This window comes from Archocentrus centrarchus, chromosome 17 (genome assembly GCF_007364275.1).
Source record: "Archocentrus centrarchus isolate MPI-CPG fArcCen1 chromosome 17, fArcCen1, whole genome shotgun sequence".
In the NCBI taxonomy this organism is placed as follows: Eukaryota; Metazoa; Chordata; class Actinopteri; order Cichliformes; family Cichlidae; genus Archocentrus; species Archocentrus centrarchus.
This window is the reverse complement of record NC_044362.1, coordinates 24445786-24466065: the sequence shown is the minus strand read 5'-3', so window position 1 is coordinate 24466065 and position 20280 is coordinate 24445786. Positions and strand designations below refer to the sequence as shown.

Here is a 20280-nt window from a genome sequence, read left to right as displayed (position 1 = left end):
TGCGTTCAACAATCTCCTTGCAAGTATTTTTCTAGCAGGTGCTTATAGTGTAAACAGAGAAATCAACATGACTGTTTTGAGAGCCCCTTGTGTCTAGTGCGTGCTTTCAGGGGCTTCAGGACTTCAGGAGCAGGAATGAATGGACACAGAAGCGAGTGCAGCCGAGTGAATCCGAAAATCCTGCTGACCGACCTGTATGTTTTCTCTCCACAGAGGCAGAAAGAAGCGTGACTGTGAAGGGAGAGACGTAACAACTCCCTGCCTTCCACAGCTCCTTCTGTAGGGGGGACTGTGCGCAGACTTGTGCTTACCAATTAACTTGCGAGAGAAGAAAATTCACTCACAAGAAAAGAAATCACATTTCTTATCGCCTTTTTGTTTCGCATGTAGGCAGCGACACTGAACACTTGAGCAAAGCTGACGGTGAACCCGTTAGCAGCGAGACGCAGGAGCTGCCACGAATAGATCCAGTATCCACGACCCCGGTCGGCTGACCGGGATAGGACCTCGTGTTCCTCTTGCAGTGGACTCGTATCTTTTTTTCCCCCCTTCTTTTACTCCTTGGGCTGGTTCTAACTCCTGTTTTGTGGCTGTTAATTACATGAAGTGGATTGTTGTGCTTCCTACAAACTCAATACGGGACTAAACGTGGTAGAGAGACGGAGAGAAATGCCAACGGCGGTGACAAAGAGGAGATTCAGTAAGTGCACCGTTATCTTTTTTTATGAAAATGTCCCCCATTGAACTTGAGACGCAGCTTTTAGCTTTGCCATTAAGTTGCATAACTTGCGGGAATTTGGTTAAAACACTCACGAATTTGTTTGTTTAAAGTGGAAACACTTAGAAAATGACATTAAAGGTGCACAACGTTAACAGCTGTCGGTCCGTCTGGGGAAAAAAAAAAAAAATCGGGCTCCGACTAACCTCAGACAGCCACGCATACAGTTTGTTGCTGTTTTATGTATGCTAACTCTGAATGTATTGGGTACAAGCAACTTTTATTTCAGCGCCGTATGAGAGCAAATAATACGTAGTCTACTGGAAAGACAGTCCAAGAAATAGCCTGCCTTCGAGTTAATAAAGAAATCCACTCATATGTAGGTAAATGGGAAAGGATGGGGCAGATTATTAATCAGTTTCTTCTTTTTGCAAGAGAAAAATTTTATAGATTGCATGCACTTTTCAGTGAACAGTGTTTGCACGAATCGCTAATGAAAGAATAAACGGGGGTAGTGGTGGTCTTTGAGGTGCGAGCCTGTCGTCACCCTGTTTTGTTTTGTTTTTTTTCCCCTTTTCGTTTGGTGCGTAATTGCGATGCAGTGATTTGCTCCCATTTTTACCATTACAATACAGAACGATTTTGCCTGGAGGTCCTAGCTGTCTTCAGACCTGGCTTTTTCACTTGGTGTGAGCGTGCATGAGTGCGCGCGCACGTCGGGCAGCGGACCCCCGCGCGCGCCATGAAATCTTTGCTTTTTTTCTTTATTTATCATTATCAGAGACAGGTCGTTGAGTCCTTGTATGCCCATCAGTTGCAGAGGCTCCTGTCATATGTGTCTTATTCATCCCTCAGAGTTGCTGCAGCATTGGCTGCAGAGGAAGGTTTCATGTCAAAAAAAAAAAGCAATGTCGTGCTGGTTAAAGACTACATTTTATCAGCAGTCATGCATGAGCGACTTTAATTGTGTAACATTTTCGTTTTTGTTTTTTTAATGACAGCGTTTATAGTTTGCAGGTGTGCCACATCATCTAATAACCTGGAGGCCAGTTCAGGTCTTGAACATACCTGAATTGGAGGGAGTGTTTTTTTTTTTTTTTTTAAATACTGGGTGGATATACAGAAAGATTCCTCAGCATTGCATCAATCTCTTGCCCTGTTGGGTTTATTTAAAGAAAGGATTGGAAGCAATTTTGCAGGGTTGGTTATATGCTGAAGTGGGCTCATGGCTGTGCTTTATCAATACATGAATCCGTTTAAAGCTGTCACAGACACAATGAAGAGAGCTAACCATGAGCCAGACTGTAACAGGATGATACAGGGTGAGTTAGTTTCTTGGAATTGCATCAGAGGCTCTCTGCAACCAAATCCTGGGCCGTGCTGCATGTTTGGGTTTCTAACCTTCAGATCCTGCCAACTGAAAGGAACGTGAAATGGTGTATTTCCATTCCAGAGTTGTATTGAGCTGTCCTGTAGCTGATACGTGGCTTGTGCATATAGATTATTTCACCTACAAACATGCGGATTAATGAAATTTGAAGAAACACGTGATTTTGGATCTGTTTGGCTCCCGGATTCTGACTCATGTGCTGTTAATTGATAACAGGCATGTTATCAATTAAACCTGTGTTGACAGACTTGATGGGTGCCATGCTGTTGAAGCATTAAGGTTTTGTTCAAATGGAGTTGGATGCTACAGAGTTTCTTTGCTGTGTTTATCTTGGCTCATTTTCCTGTTTATTTTATTCTTTCTGTGAAGTATGTTAATATTTTTGATAAATGCTGACCCATTCCTACAAGCATTAGGCTTATTTTATACAACCACCCCCCCCCCCCCCCCCCAAACCAAAAAATACTTTAAGAAAAGAAGTGACTGTGTGATTTGACTGTGATTCCTGAGGGATTATAGATTGGCCCACAATGGATTCCTGCATTGCTTTCTTGCTTTGTTTCTTTCCAGAAAGGTGTTTGTATTGGATTTTTTTTTTTGTTTGTCAGGGGCCTGTGCAGAAAAATAGCCTAGGCCTTTAGGAGGTGATGTCATTGTGCGTACTGGCAGTAAGTGCATGCCACATAACTGAAGTGAACCAAAGCTTTGCTAATTCCTTTGCTGATTAAAATTCAAAATATAGACGCAGTTTGACCACAGCAGCAGCATCAAAAAACCTTAACTAAGAAAATTGCTTCACTGTAGAGAAAGATGTGTTTTCCAGTGTTTCCCACAGAATTAGAATGTGTTTGTGGTATGTAAAGGATAATGGATTATTATTTAGCTGTTTCTCCAGTGATTTTTCTAATCACTTGAACGGGCTTAATCTCAACCATCTTGAACTGCAGGTAGCAACGATGACTTGTTCTGCTCCCCAGCATCAGCACATTAATAGATTCCTCACCTGCTGCAGGTTCTACTTAGAATGACCATTTAGCTTACAGCAGCTTTTCAGCGAAGAACAAGAGCTACAGTTGGCAGATGCAGTCAGAGATGGTGGAAACCTACCGCAACAGCGACCTCGTCAACCTGCCTGTGGGAAAACATGAGACAGTCAGGGCGAGGGCTAGCTGGCTAGCAGCAATGAAGCTTTCAAAATAAGAGCATCCATAAATAAAGAAATTAAATTTAAAAACTTTTTTGAAATGAGTTGCAAAATAGAGTATACTTAATATCCCTGCGCAGCCTATCTAAATCTGTGTTTTAGATGCACCCCATTCAGAGTTGACCACAGAAGTCTATTTCCAACCTAACGTCTGAGAACAAGATTTGCGCCATCACATCTAGTTTGAAAGATAATCCTGCTCCACTCGGAAATATTCAGTGTTGTCCAGAAACTTGAATCTTGCACTGGCATTGAGAATGGACTTTGCGACGCAGGAGACATCTTGCATTCAGTAGTAGAGATGCACCAGTTGATTTGCTGGTAACCTGAATCGACTGGTTTGCAGCTGATTTATCCTGCAGAAGAGGTTTTGGTGCCCACCCAAAGAGGTTTCATCCAGGTCCAAAGAAAAATCCACTCCCCCTTTTAAAGGTTGGAATAACAGGGGATTGTTGATGTGGGTTTTACTTACTCGGGTATACAGTAATACTCAGATATTTGTGTTGATCAATACAACACAAATACAAAGATTTCTGTTGAAAAAGAGTCTCTGCTTTTACCAGATGCAGCAGTAATGCTTACTGCCAAGTGTAGTCACCCCCACCCACCCTCAAGGCCAGGAAAAGGACCAGAATAAAAACCCTGGAAATTAGATTTTTTTTTCTTTCTTTTCTTTTTTCTTTTCTTTTTTTTTTATAAATGCAAACCATATCAAATAGAAAAAAAATTTAAAGCATATTTCTATACATCTGAAACATGTCTGTAGGCGGTCATTAACACATTTGTTTCAGTTATTTGGCATTCCTTTAACTGGTGGAAAGACACCTCAATTAATTTAGCAAGGACACCAAAAATGGTGTTGATATTCTATCCTCTTTTTTTCAATATTTGATTGAAATTTTTCTAAAAGATTTACTTCCCTTTCTATGTTGTTGATTTGTTGTGTTTGTTGGCCTCAGTACATCTCTGGCCTTTGTGGTGTTTTGTGTATTCTTGTGTAGGGTATTTCCTAGCAGGCCTGGTTTGGGGCTAGTAGCCAGAGCATCTGCCTCAGCTCCCTCATACGCCGGTGCTCCCTGTCAGGGGTTGGACTGAATGGCACTGTTAAGGAGCTCCAGTTCCTCTGTGGCCACACACTGCAAAACCACTCGGCACAACCCTCTTCCCGCTGATGCTTTCTCATGCTTTCTGTATGGGTAAAATCTTGGTAATTTCAGGGCCCTGGAGTTCTAATGAGAGGTTTTGCCCATAGTGTGTTGGTCTGTGGTGGGCGGGATCAGCATTTCTCAGGTTTATAGGGGATTATAACTGTTCTGAGATGCCTCACTGGCCCACTGTCAGGGCGTTGGCACAAGGAAACCAAAACTCTTTTTTTAACCAAACTGGTTCAAACTGGTTGTGATGTGTTTCTGGCGTAGAATTTGTTTGTCTGTAAGCTAAAGTTTACAATCAGGGGTGCAAATCAGGTCAGTTACTGTAGGCATAAGGCTTCAGAATCGCATACACATCTGAGGTGTGCTGATTTCTCCGCTTAGGGGAATCAGGATATGTTGCCCTTGCATCTGTAGGGATGCTGCAAACAGCAGCTACTGTCCTTTTTAGCATCCCATCCCCACATAGAGACAGGGAGCTCTTAGTAGCACGCTTGGTGAATTTTTAAGAATACCTGTTCCTTAATGTCAGCAGCATAGAGGCAAAGAATGATTTACTACTCTGTCTGCGAGGGTAATGTAGGAGCAATTTGACTGCTGATTGAAACCAGCTCTACCATTTCAGAGTCCACTGGTGACATTATAAACCATTTACACCAATGTTTTACAGGGCACCCCTGCATTTGGAAAAGTGGAAACAGACATATGGGCTAAAAATGGCCTGCTCTACCACGTGCCCCCCCCCCCCCCCCCCCCCCCTTTTTTATCCATTCCTCGTGTGGTTTGTTGTTTTTTACTTCAAAGTGTGCGAGTGCTACTGAGCGAAGTAGTGAATATAGATGACATTGAAAGGTCATATGTTAGGTTAATCGGTTCTGTCTGTTTTCATTTAGGCAGTAGTACCGCTGAGATATAGGGGGTCCATCTGCTTTTGGTTATACAGGCATTTCCCTGAGTGGTAAAGCTTTTCACTCCAGCTATTAAGTGTAAATTAGAGCTGTTGTCCAAGTTCTTTGTATAGACCTATGGACATGTAAGCACCTTGACTTGCTCTTGTATATACATAAAACATGACTATTAATGGGCCAAGCAGCCTTGATTGAGTTTCTATCGTTAAAGCACACATTGACTCCCTCCAGAGTTGAAGTGTTACTGAAGAGTTAGAGAAAGCGAGTATTTTTTTTTGCTTTAACATTTTGTTGAAGATAAAGATACCACCATCACTATAACCTCAATTATGATAAAAAATTAGCTGCATAAAAATTTAACTCTGGCTCTGAAAGGGATTTTAATACAATTTTAAAAATTGAGAACAACTTTTTAAGTTTTAAAATCCTAAGTTTATTGCTCACCAAGAGCCCAAAATATCACTGCTCTTTTTTTTTTTCTGTTAACAGATTTTCTGATGTGAGAAATGGAACTCTGCACAACTGTGGAATATCATACACACAATGTGCAGTTAGCTGCCCATTGGTATGCATAACAAAGTCTACAGTGAGATGTAGAAACTGTTGCTATTCATCTGCTGTCCCTGTGATCTCAGACAGTCCCAGATGGCTCTGCATTATCAAAAGGCCATCTAATTAAAACCCTTAACCACCAAAACACACAGAAGTGGGTTGTCTTGAGTTTAGTAATTGTTTTTTTTTTTTTTTTAACTTCATATATAGCATACATTTTAACTGAATGTAAGAGTGATTAATCAAAAATTGTGCTGCCCATTGCTGCTGTGAATGGTTGAAAGATACAGAAAAATCAAACTATTTTGTTCTTTATGGTGGCATTGTGGTTATTTTTTGGCCTTGTTTTAGGAAATGATTCTTAAATAGAGAAATGTTTAAAGCACAATGTGTTGCTTGATGAATTTCAGGCTTATTGGAGATAATGCTGCAGGTAATGTGGAAACCAAGTTAGTCTTTAAAGCAGTACGGTGCCTCAAGTACATACCTCTTACAATAAGTTGTGTTGTAATGTTAAAGCTAAAAAGTACCCACAGAAAAAGCTGATAGCTGACAGAATAATGTGCTTTTGTAGCAACAGGTTGTGTTGCACACAATGTAGCATCACTCAGTGCAGCACGTACCAGTGCTCTGGTACGTGTGATGAATCAGACTACTGACCATGCAATTTATTCAATATCTGTTCGACAGTAGCGATATGGTTGTTCATCTGAAGCGATGTCTCCTGGTTTGGCACTGTGTGTGAATGTTTTTTTGTTTCATTGTATGCAGCAGCTTTTGTTTTGTATCAGTCCCACTGCGAAACCTCTTGGAGAGACAAATCTCCGTTGTTACACTTTGTGCTCTCAAATGCTGTAGTTTTATGCCTTCATAAAGATGGTATCATAGTAAATTGAAAATGGAAACATGAGAATCATCCTCAGGCAGGCCTTATTTTTGCAGTGTTGAAAACATATGAAATTGTAATGCCACTGTAATGCATCAAATCCAACTGTGAATTTTATGAATCATTAGAGTTCAAATAGCTTCATGGCCTCTACAGTTGCCGCTCGTGGGTTATTACTTCTTTCAAAGGAGATTTTAACATCAGTTTTGTGGATGCTCAGCCTTGGCTGTGCCACTCTAGACAGCTTTTTCCCCATCCTGTGTGCTGGTAAATGCACTGTGGAGTTGACAGGAACATGCAACACACTTCGAAGACCTCAGTGCCTTTGCTGTTCATCTGCCCAGTCAGCAAAAGCGCACAGATGACGCAGTCTTTCATTTTAGACAAATGCTGCATGGGGACAAATGGGAGCAGCGGTTCAGCGGCAGGTGTCATTCGTTGTGCTTGTCATTGACTACCTATTCTTTTTAGCTTCTCATCTAATTAGGGCACTCGGAATCGCATATTCTCACAAACACACAGATTGTTACCTGAATGGATGCGGAACATTACATGAAGGTCAAACAGTCAGCTGTCTTATCAAGCTGATTTAAATGTCACACGCATAGATTAAACATTGAGTGCAATTCACAGCGAGCTAGTTTTTCACCCTAAACATGGTTTGAGTTCTCAATTTTCAGATATATTGCCTTACATTAACACTGGGGAAATTATTCTCTGAAAGATAGGGCGCATGTTCATCTTTCATTTAGTATTTACTGTTCTCCATTAAATACTGTAGCATAGTTGCATAAGTGATAATGGGGAAACATTTGACGGTCATAATGCAGTTTTCCAGTTAAGTTAAGAATCATGGCTTTGCAAGTTTTATCTCGCATGCTTTCTTTCTCTAGAAGGATGTTAGTACACTCCAGCTTTTTTTTTTTTTCTCTAAAAGCTCTTTTGCTCAAGGGAATATCTGTCCAGTCCATTACCAGCTTTGGTGAGAATATGGTTATACAAGGACACAGATTCTGGGCGCTCTTTAAGGTGCAAAAATCATCCAAAAAAGAATAAGAAATCACTATGAAGCGAGGACAGTCGTCAAGTTGCTTTTTGCTTACAGAAGCTATAAATGCAGTTGAAGTCTCACAGTTGGTTAGGTTTTTAGAGGCCTGACAATACGGAAATTGTGTCAGGACAAGACAAACACTTCTTTTGCACGTAAACAAAAATTGAGTAACTGACCTTGAGTTGATTGTGGCAAGTGAAGATTGTGACACATGAGCCCTCATTGCCACTAACTGGGCGTGCTAAAACACAACAGTTAATGGCAGAAAAGTGCATGCCTTGCACTCCGTCTGCCCTGCTGATATGGCAGATGGATGGGATTTTCGGGGGTGGGGGTGGGGCTCTTTGGCATTGAGGGACAGAGATGACAGCTCTTCGTCTGTGGAGGGCTACCAAGGGCCTTGGCTCTGAGCACCTATTGTGTCCTCCTGACACAGCCTTGATGCCATCAGAGACCATTAGTGTTGACAGCATGTCATTGTGTCACGCTGGAGCTCATGGTGAAGCAGTGAATAACTAAGAGCAGTAAATAAAGATGGCACACTACCAAAATCCTGTTTATTTGTCAATGTGAGTGAAGATTATTTTTTCCTCTCCTTTCTAAGTTTTACAGGAAAGCTTGTAAGAGTTTATAAATGCTGTGCAGACACAACACTTCATTTGCAATAGAAATATAGATACTAGTGGATAGATGGCCAGAGCCACTTCACATAAATCACAAAAAACCCCAAAACAGTCAAGGAACAACCAAAAAAAGAGGCTAATTTATGTGCTGTCTTAATCCCATCTTGACTTTTGGCCTTTGCTAAGAGTGGAGACAGTCCAGAAAGCTGGTGTTGTGACACAAGTGAAGACAAGTGACTCCAATAAAGCCATGTAACGCAATAATTCAGTAAATGAATTAAGGACTGAGCAATGCTTAAGAGGACGTTCCCCACAGCTTTACACAGTAAATTGCACATAAAATAAAATAAAAATCAAATTAATAGTATGAGGCTGTTTGCTGTCATTAATTTACTGTCAGGGCTCAAGCTTTTGCTTGTGAAATGCTGAAATGTGTGAAGTATGTTTTACATGGTCAGAATATAAAGCATCATATGTCTTTAAGGCCTGTGCTGTTAAACAAGTGATCCAAATCACAAACCTATATGTGACCGTTTATTCTTTTACTTTATTTTGCCAATGTTGCCGTTACTGTAACAAGTAATTTTTCTGCATTTACACCAAGCAACAAAATCCAGAGCTGACAAGTGAAGCCAGTGTGGAATGCAAATAAAGTTCCTCCAGTGGCCACTTGAGACTCCAACAGCGTCAGTCCTCGTAGAATCGCCAAAGACTCCCATGTTAAAACACCCAACTTTACAGCATTAAAAAGCATGTTTACCGCATGGTACAGAAAACTGTTTTGGTCTCTAAATGCTGTTTTGGTTTTCCTCCCTTCATAACAGCTCTGCCTCTTCTAATAGAAGTCACTGAGCTGGAGCTTGTGCTGTTAGTGCCTTTGGAGCATTTTTAATGGACAAATAGTTTTAATCTGGCTGATAATGACTTGCTGTTTGGTACAGCCCATTCAAGAAGTATGTGCTCCAATCTCTTACATAGCACCAATTAGCATATATATTATTATAACCTTTATTTAACCAGAAAAAATATATTGAGATTAAAATCTCTTTTTCAAGAGTGTCTTGGCCAAGACTGCAGCAGCGCAATTAATAGAATTTTAAGCAGAAAGCAGCCATACAGCCATAAACAGGATGAGGTTAAACACAGGATAATCAGGTATAAAATGCATGTCATTTAAAAAACAAAAATCATGCAAAACATCTACAACTCGATGTAGTCACTTGCAGATTATATAAGTGCCTTAAACTCATGGTCCTGAAGTTTAAGGTATTTTTGTAATTCATTCCGTGTAGAATGAGCAGCAAATTGGAACGCATGGGAACAAACAACAGACGATCCTGAGACCTCAGAGCGTAAAGACCTGAACTCTTCTGTTGTCTGAAGATAAGAGGGAAGCAGACCTAATACACATTTGTATATTAGAACACACCAGTGTTTGAATCTGCTAACATGAAGGGAGGACCAGCCGACACGGTCGTACAGCAAACCGTGATGAGTAAAAGCTTTAGAATTTGTAATAAATCTTAATGATCCGTGATACAGTGTCCAGAGCATGTAGACTCCGACAGCAAGCGTACATATACAGAACATCACCGTAGTCAACACAGAAGGAAACGTTACAGCGACCAATCTCTTTCTTGACTCAACTGAAAGACGAGATTTAATTCTAAAATAAAAACCCAGATTCACAATTTTTTTGACTAACTCTGGAATATGAGGTGTAAGAAAGAGAAAGAGGAAGAAAGAGATTTATCTATTAAGATAACTCCACTCCACACTCTAGTCTAAATAACAACTTTTGACTCCAAAACACTAACATGGAGGTGATCATAATGCTAATGAACATTAGGCTTCAAAATTCAGAATCCAAAGTCAATGCGTAACATCACAGTGGATTCATCCATCTTTTACATACAGTCTTTAATATTAATGCAATATAACCATCTGCTTGCTTTGTTTTTTCAAATCCTTTACTTCTGTTAGCCATACTTTATTGTTATATAAGTGCAGCTTCTCTGGAATTATTTGAAGTAATCATGATTTAAATGTAAATAATTACCAACAGATAAAGCTGTAGTGTGTGCTACTCTCCATGAGGGATTTGTTGTAGTGTTTCACTCCCATCTCTCTGCAGTGAAGTGAAAGTAACAGGGAACGGAGAAGCACGGGGACTTTTGAACTTGCTTTTAATGGAATGTCTTTGCAGTGACCAGCATGATAAGTTGTTTCCTGGACCCCATTTATATATAAATATGGGCTATGATAATATAAATGGCCCCGTACGTAGTTGCACATAACCAGCATTCATCAGACTCACAATAAGTACATTTCAAGGTTACACACTGCAGCGCACAGCTGAAATCCTGTCGAATTTTCCTAACTGTAGTCAGAAAGTAATGGAATATCACAGCATGAGGTTACAGAGTGGTTTAGGTGGTGGAGGGAGGGAAACTCATTTGGTTCTGTCAGTACTAAATGGAATTTATTGTAAATTTAATGTCTATGGACATTGTATAAAAGACTGTTTTCCATTTCAACAAAGTCTAAAGGTTATTTTCCATTACAACACATTCATGGGTGTGGTAGATCTTCCATATAAATATATATGTATTTATTTATTTTTATGTTTCTCTTTATAGAGGCAGATATACAAGCATAAAATGGACAATACCACATATCATAGCATTAAACTGGAACTAATTTGTAGATTTTATTGCTAGATAGATTTTTACTTTAACATAGAACTCTATTTAACATATTACACAACACATATGCCATTATGCAAGAAAACTGCAAAAATATATTAAAAAAAAAAAAAAAAACGTGCCATAGAAGGATGTAAAGTCCTAAGAGATGACACATATTCATTGATGACTACATGCACTAGATCCTCAGCGGTAAGGGTTCAGGATGTGGAACTCCTTACAGGGAGAAACTGTCTGTCCAAATGAGACATTCTCCGTAGATCAACCCATAAGAAGAGACACAAGCCCTTATCATTTACACATAAAGTTTGCATTTGCACATTTAATGATGGCATTAAAACTTGGCGTATATAATTTCTTTGAACCTCACTTTACTGAGATATTACCAGTTGTAAATTTAAAAATTATATTGTGTGGTTATATTGCCTGTTAATGCACTTTCTATGTGCTTTTTGGACAAAGCAGTGTTTCAGAGCAAATGTGTGTAAAAGCAAGAAAAGTCACGTGTAGTTTACAGAAACGTTGCAGTCGACATGTTCATGTCTCTCTTTTTTTTTTTTTTTTTTTTCCTTTTTTTTTAATGCCTCTTGATTATTAGCAGCCTAGAAAAAAAAAAAGTTGTTTTTTTTTTAGGCTGCTTTTTGTCTTCATGTCAAAGCTCTAAATTTCAAGAGTTTCTGAACATCTTCGAACTGGAAGGAGTTTTCCCAAAGGTCTGTGACCTAAAACTGCATTTGCATGTGGATGAAAGACAAGCAGTGTTTTTTGAAAAAGAGAAAAAAAAATACCTGTGTACTTTTGAACAAAACCTTTGTTAGACATCCCTTTTAGGCAGTCATTGGGGTAGTACTGAGAAACAACTACATCAGAAGTTGAGCTCACCTTTTGCTTTTACAGCTTTCAAAGTCCAGTGTCCTGTCATTGTGAGATCACTGAGTAGATGATCTTTCATTGTAATAACAGTAAAACTGCCTCATTCACTGATACTAATACTCGTGGGCGATTAGCATGTTTCATGTAATGAACTGATGCACATCCTGTCTTACTATTACGGTCACGTAATTTGCCTATTTTCTGGCATTTGGTAGTATTATATTCCTAACCTGAATACTAATTTGCTGTAGAGGCTTTATTGTTAGATCAATTCTTTTTACCTGGTTCTAGTCAGCTCTGAGTCAATGTGCTTCATAACTTGATTTATTTTTTTTTATTTATTTATGCTTTTTTCAATCCTAGCTCAAACATTTTACTTTATTGACACCCTTTGTTTCTGCCTACCAGGAAGAGTCAAAAGGACCCTATGGACACGGCAAGGTGAGATCCATGTTACAGCTCCACTAAAAGGGCAATGATTCATGAGGCTAGCTTTTCTGTCCCTGGGGCTGGGAGGAATAGCTGGCATTATCTTCTGCAAATGGGTTTGAAAATGCTCTTGGCCAGGTTGACCAAGGCTGATTTATAGCTCAAGATGCGCTGAATGGCTTGGCCCTCATTCCCAGCATAAGTATGAGCCCCTACTACCACTGCATGCCTGAACATGCAGGCAGAAATGGAAGCATACTCACACCTCGCCCAGTTCACTGTGTACAATCTGCAGTTGTGAAGTTTAGGTTTTCTCAGGCCATATATTCAATAGAGAAAAAGAAACCAAAGTAAATTTATTGCATCAAAGTTGTAGGGCAGAATAAGTAGTCTGTTGTTCTTAATGTCAGCACAAGGATAAGCAGTTTTCCACCTTTATCTTTCTTTGTCAAAGCTTATATACAGATATGAACCTTATCCTTGACATGAAGTAGGAACCACTGTCAAAGAAATAGAAATTGCCTCCTAAAAAATATTCTTTTTTATCTTGAATTGAAAATGGAGCTTCTCTCTCTGAAATACTGTGAAACAGTGTAGTTAAGCTCTTCTGGACAGCTAAGTCTTAAGAATTTGCTTTGAGTGTTTCCCATCCTAATAAGCTTTATTTCCATGTCTGAACTTTGGAGCCTCCTGGCAGTTCTGAATATGTTTCAGCCAGGTAATATCCCATACAATATTTGGAGATAATTAATTGACAGAATAATCTGAAAATATTTGGAAAAGCTTGAGTCCCTTGAAATGGTGCCAATTTATTTAAAGCCTTCAATTGTCACAAAGCAATTAATGTGGCAGACATCAGTGTGTGCCTCTTAGAAAGGCGGGCTAAGAATTCTCTAGTCCTTTTTAAGTCAGGCAATCCCCTGTCTGATTCCCATGTTGGCTTTGTGCATTATATAGAGATGGTCTTATGCTTCACACGCAAAGGGCATTAGGGGACATTGTTAAGTAAACAAGGTCACCGTTTGAACAGATGGATTGCAATTGATGGTCATGGTGATAACCTGCATGTTTTCACATCAAACATGTCCTTTCTTGCATTTAGCCTTTTCTTATCAGAATTGTAGTGCCTGGTAGACCCAGAAAACGGGAAAGTCAGATTACAAACAAGGCTTGCACAAACTAGATATGACTTAGTTTGTGAAGCGTCTAAAATGCAAACTGACAGCGAATGTTTTAGCCAACATCACCTGCTTCTAGTGTTACAGCACACCCCTTTAGAAAATTCCTAACTCTGGCTCACCATTCTTACGTAAGATCCACACGAAGGCAAAAAGTGAGCCCACATCTTGTCTCTCTGAGGAGCCCCTGGAATTCAGTGGAGGATCAGCAGCAGTAGCTTTGGGTTTTAATGAGTGACATTTAAAGCCTCTGTGTGTTGGACAAACATTTTGTGGAGAATTCCAAGCTATTATGTATCTTCTCCTGCACCCCTAGCCCCTCATCAGAAAACCAGCTTTTCCAAGCAGGTTGTTAAAGTTTGTAAATGGTGTACTTACAAGTGGATTATTTAAAAGGTCCCCGTGTCAGACAGATCTTTATCTGGCAGCTTGGCAGCTTGACTCGGGCTCACTTGGCTTCCTGTGTCTGCATGTTGATTAGCTTGTTTTTCTCCCCTTTCCTGGCTTTGGTGTGTAGTTTTCTGAGCTAGCTCATGTCCTGTAATATGGGCCAAGCTAGAGAAATCCAAGGAGAACTTTTTAATGTGTGTGCCAGTCAAATTATATTTGTAAGAAACCAGCTAACCAGCTCGTAGCTAATCAGCTACGATTATGTCATCACCCCCCCCCCCCCCCCCACCCCCCCCCACCACCCAAAAAAAACAAAAAAAACAAACATTTTCTCATAGAGGGTAACTGAAGGCGTATGAAGCCACCTACTGTTACTCTAGCTCTATCTGGTGATGCCGAATGGAGAGAATGCTCATATGGCCCATCGAGCTAAGCTCCCTGACTCGGAACAATAAAGCTGTGATTAAATAGTACCTTTAAAATCACTGAGTCCATTGTAGCTTGACTGTGGTTGGTAAAGTGAAGATTGCGTTAGTGTTAGTGTCACAGCAGAGCATTCGGGGCCCCATCAAAACACTGAAGCTTATGCTTATGCAGAGCCAGCCTCGAGTGTAAAATAAATGGCAGCGGATGAGCGAAGATGACTGCTGGACATCAAATTTAGTTTAGTGTTTGTTCAGCAGTTGTCTGATAAAATTATTTTAAACATTTGGCGAGCATTTACATTGTTATTTTGTTTCTTAGTTCTCATCATTTTAGGGCTCTTAATTTTCTTCTTTCACCTGAAAATGAGTCTAGTGGGGCTGTTAATGCTAATGTGACTTTTGGGTACAGAGCACTGATAGGCTATAAGTAGAATCAATTTTCTGCACTTCTTATACTTAAGCTTCTTAGGCAATCAATCATTTCACTTAAATAAGACTTTGATTAGCTTACTGTTGTTGGGCTACATCGCTGAGTGTGGTGCTTTCAGATAAGGCAAGGCAAGGGTAGTATTTAGCAGAAAAGTGCATACTTTTTTTCCCATGGATATTACTCTGCTGTGTTTTCAGTGAGTATTTTCAAAGTAAATGGGAAAGTAGATTGATAGTGCTGTTTGTGATTGTTTTTCATGTATGACGCTCTGAAGTGATGGAGGCAAGCGTTGTCGCCCACCCAAACAAAGCTTACGAGACGGGGTTTGAAGTGAAAACCAAGAGACATGCTGGGAGCCTGACCCAACGACAATAAAGAAAAGCTGTTAAAGTTTTTGTTATCTTTTCTTCTCAAAGATTGAGAAAAATCATAAATGTTTAATTTAAGAAAGCCCAATGCAATATTTCAACAGTCTTTACGACTGTTTCTCCCAATATTTTATACTTGTCTTTTCACAGTGCATTGACTATCATGACAGCCTTGTTGTCTATTCAAGTCTTTGTTCTAATAACTGATAAAAATGAGGTTAAGGCTAGTACAGTTACTAAGTAACAAGCCATAGACTATTATGAAGTTTCATGGCCAAAAAGAATTATTTCGCACATTTTCTTTTTTAAGTCTTATCTACGCTTTTGTACCTGCACAATGCTGAAGCACTTTGATCTAATCTGAAAGTAATGTTCAGGCATACTTTATGTGCTGAGGTACCACAACCAAACAAATAAACATCAAAGTAGAGAGTTGAGAAATGAGTAAGATTATTTTAATTGAAAAAATAATTGGAGTTCTGAATGACTCTTTCAGGAGGAAACCTTTGGATGATATTGATAGAAAGTAGCAAATATGGTATAAGCAATTTGGTCACAGTTATCATAATTAGGTTGTTTGAAATGGAACAAAAAGGAACTTTTAGAAGGGCTTTGACATATAGTACCAGTTTGGACACTACTAGAATGGGTGAGTGTGTCCAAACTTTTGAATGGTACTGTTTATTTTGGACAATGTCACATTCTATGTCAGTGTCTGGCCTTTGTCCTAAATTGGTTTGTTTGTAAAGCAAAATGAATCCAAATATTGGCGCTCCCATTTTCATAATGTTCTTTATAGCAGGCGATGGAAAATTTTAATGAACGATACTGGCCTATGCTTCGTCCTTGTACCTTTTCCTTTATTATATGTGCACTGGCCCTCTGGTGTTGAGAGAATTCCAATCAGATATGTCAAATCTCTTACACAATGCAGCTTCAAAGTTCACGCGTAGCTTCAGGTGGGTGTAATTTAAAATCATTGTGTGTTTTAGATGCATTTAACAGCTGTAAAGCTCTATTTACAAGCCGTAACTATCATTATGTTTAATATTTAATGTAACAATGAAATATTGAAGAGTGTCTATTGGTCTGTGGAGTCTTTGTCATATACGGGTAGTGGGTGTGTTGAAATTTTTTCAGATGTGTGCTGCCATCCTTTGCTCTTTTGATATCTCTTTTGAGCCCTTAGCCAACTTTCATGAAACTTTGCCTTGTGCCAGGTAGGCACTGAACGATTAGAATTTCTTTCTGATAACTTGCCTGCTTAAAAAGATTTTGGTAAATATGAACAGTATTTAGATGACCTTGTTTTTTTTTTTTTGTTTTTTTTTGCTTAAGTAAACCAGTGAACAAATCAATTATTGAATGCCAAGTAACCATTAGTACCTGTTAGTGCAGGTTTCTAGCTTTTGTCATTTTAATTCATGTAATAATTGCATTGGTTTAACAGAGAATAACCGAACCTTACTGACAAGTAGTGAGCTGGATAGTATTATGTACTGTTTACAGTGTTCCACTGTCAAAAAGGCCGGGCTGGAAATGATCCAGGACCTGATCCCGACTACACAGGAAATTGTAACTTCATTGCAGTTTGTCTGGAGTGATTAGAACATAATGGTTTTACAAATGCTATGAATTTGTAGCTGCACACTTGTAATCTGATCACCGAAGGAAAATAAAGGTAATAAATTTCAACAAGGTCACAGAGCCAGAGACTTTCCATACCTTGCAGTTAGGTGTATTAAAGTCTCTGGTTTTTGGTTCGGAATCAATAAACCGAAGTCCTCCAAAATGCAGACAAACAAAAAATGATTTATAAGATCAGCAAAAATAATTTGTGGTCGTCTGCATATTCATTGCTGACTTGTCCCATTATTCAGAGGCTCATTTACATTTTAAGCAGCATATCATGGTCAAGGACTGTGTGCTCTTCCTGCTGTGAACCTCTGGAGCATTGCAATGAGTTTACTCTTTGAGCAAAGAGATGGGCCTATTGATTAGAGACAAATTGACCTGTGTTGGTAGCAGATGAGTAGTCACTCAGTTCTAAATCTAAAGCATGGCAGTGATTGACCTTGTTCAAACTAAATTAAGGGAACAAAAACATTAGCATTTATTTTGTAATCGTTTCTGAATATGTATTAATACCCTAATCACAACGTCAGATCAGTGGGTGTATTTTACTGTGAAGTTGTAAGGAAAGAAAATGCTTGGCAATTATCCATCTTCCTCATGCTTTCATCTGCAGGAATCTTTTGTCACAGATGTTAATTGCAAGTAAATGTTTGTCAATAATATGTCAGTCCATCTGGGCTGATAAATATGTCTTGCGTTGGATGTGTGACAACCTAAATATGAGCAACAAGTGTGAATGCTATGAAATGGGGAAATGTGTAATGATTTGTTGATGAGATCACATCATTCTTGATTTTCAGCCAGTTAAAAAAAAAAGAAGTGATTTTCACAAATACTGGCTAGCTAAATTCTTCTGTCTTGTTTTTGCATCATCAGAAAAGAAAAAAAAATATGTTCAGGGTTTCATCTACCTTTGCTGTAGCAGGGAGGCTCACTCTCAGAGAAACCCATTTTATTTACTTTATTTACCTAATTTATGTGCCTCAATTTAAGAGTCTCTACTGAATGAGAATTCCCCCCCCCCCCCCCCCACACACACACACACACATTCTGCCTGGCAGGTAACCATCTGGGAGAGAAAGGCAGAGAAGGTAGCTTTACTTCAGTTGATGACAGCTAATAAGCCTACTGGAAGTGCAACATAAGCTTCTCTGGCCATCCAATAGGGAAGCAGTAAACCTGCGGGGGGAAACGCAGATGTTAAAGTCGTACATTAATACAACTGATGAATGTATTTATGAGCCTCTTGTGTTTTAAAAAAAAAAATCTAAATTTTCAGGTGACATATTGTGCATGTTTACATATTTTTGAGCAAAATTTGTGGTGGCAGAAATGTGCTGTATTTTTCACTGGGATATGCAGAAGTAAATATGATACTTAACATATTTGTGTGTGTGTGTGTGTGTGTGTGTGTGTGTGTGTGTGTGTGTGTGTGTGTGTGTGTGTGCGCGCGCGCGCGCGCTTTCCTCTCTGTTGCTGCAAGCACCCTAGGCCACAGAATGATGAATTCATTGTTGCTTCTTCTGCACTGGTGCTTCTTCTGTAACTATGTTTAAAGACCACACTGGCATTTTTGCATGTTTTAGCCCACTCAATATGTGCTCGTGATGCTTGATGTACTCAGCTCTGTAGCAGCTGGGCTTTGTTTTCTGTGTATGCTGGCACTTGCTATGGCATGTGGTGTGTTCATGTACTCTTGGGAAACTCCAACACCAGAAAGCCAAAATGATGAATGTGACGTAGGAAATCTATTTATTTATTTATTTTTTCTGCAGCTGGTGTTTATAGTGGCTGTGGAATAATTCATCTTTACAATCCCCTTTGTTTATGTAGTGTGGATACATTTCAGCTAGTAACCGTGGATTTGTATCAGGCTCGTCTTTAAAAAAAAAAAAAAAAAAAAAAAGCCTCATCAGTCACGTTATTTTCTGTCCAAGAATCATGGACTACAAGCAGTAGCGTTTCATTTTGTCTGGGCAGAAGTTTAAATGAATGTATCCAAATATGAGCTGAATACAACCACTGTAATTCCTGTTGAGTACCTGACAAATTAGACAAAATAGTTCCTCACCTGTGATAGATTTCAAGGTTATCTCAATCACTTAAATGATGGAGAAGACTGAAACTTCAGGGGTCATGCTGGAGCCTTAAGACTGCTGTGGCAGCCACAGGTCCAGAGCTCAGTCGGTGTCTGTCCTGAGGCCCTTCTTCCCTGTGGTGCACTTCTCTTATGTGAGCATGAGCTTCTTTGCATTAGCAACAGCACCACTTCCATTTGACCAAGCTGTTTAACAAGTCACTGCCATGTTTGTGACTACTGCTGACACAGGAGGAGCAGTGAGAGTGTACACGCACTACTGGATCCTCTTGGACATGTCAATAAACAGCCAGGGAAGATGAGGATTATATTGCTTCTGTCAATCTAGAAAGTCAGGAAAAGTAAATGACAGTTTTGCCTCAGGGCAGCACCGAATAATACAGTGTCTTGGCTGCTATGTATGTTATTAATCTTCATAATAAGGATTATACCCACCAGCAGGGTTTGACAAAAACAATCGACCTGTCACTCGAGGCCAGTTGCTCTTTAAAAAAAAAAAAAAAAAAGTTTATGGTTTTTAATATTTGCCAAATCTGCTGTGCTTGCTCTGGCCTACCATGCTTCACTTGTCTGATCCCTTTTCCAAGCTCCATCAGCATTATAGTGTCTTAAAAATCGAATTTGACTCTAAATCCACTGAAATGTGCATACATTTTTCCCAAAAGTTTGCATGCATAAATAGAAGGCTCTTTTTATCTAAAAGAAAAATTCAACACTTTGTTTGAGGGACAAAATGCAGGAACAACTTAACACTTAATTTACTGCACAAAGTAGTATTTGTAATTTTACATGATTATATGAGCTTATTTTGTTGCTGGAATAAGTTTATTATTACCGCATTTAAACGCTTGACTTGGATCATCTCGGCGCCTAATGCAAATCTCCAAAAGCCTTTCGCCTCCATTTTCTTTTCCTAGATAAAAACATCAAGTTCAGACAGGTAGCTGGTACTCGAGCTGCTCAGAGGTTTCATCTCCCCCTCTTCTCCTTTCCTGTTTGTTTAATGAGCCTGTAATATATGTGTTTTTTTTTCTACAGATATTTCATGTCTTTATTTACAAAAACCTAAATGGAAGGAATAGAAGGGAAAAAATATAAGGGATGAGAATTTGCTGTTGATATGTATTATGGCTGTCTTTTTATATACTTTCAAAAAGTTTAAGCCTGTGTATTTAATTTACTGTCAATGCAAGTGTGAATATACTGCATTTTATTAAATACTTCCAAGTCTTATTTCATCAATAAGCTCAGCCTGAAATTAAATGT

General features: G+C 39.2%; 1 protein-coding gene across 9 annotated transcripts in view; it reads left to right on the top strand.

Moving 5' to 3' along the window:
- The first annotated feature begins 269 nt into the window (after nt 1-269).
- The window catches only part of ptprfb (protein tyrosine phosphatase receptor type Fb), a 167089-nt gene continuing 147078 nt past the window's right edge, over nt 270-20280 (top strand). For 4 of the 9 annotated variants that reach the window (XM_030752275.1, XM_030752274.1, XM_030752273.1 and 1 more), the window contains exon 1: nt 271-700. The gene's annotated coding sequence lies outside the window, so the exon portion shown is untranslated. Of the gene's footprint in view, nt 701-20280 lie in introns of all 9 variants that reach the window. The other 5 variants (XM_030752279.1, XM_030752278.1, XM_030752276.1 and 2 more) reach the window with 2 other exon arrangements.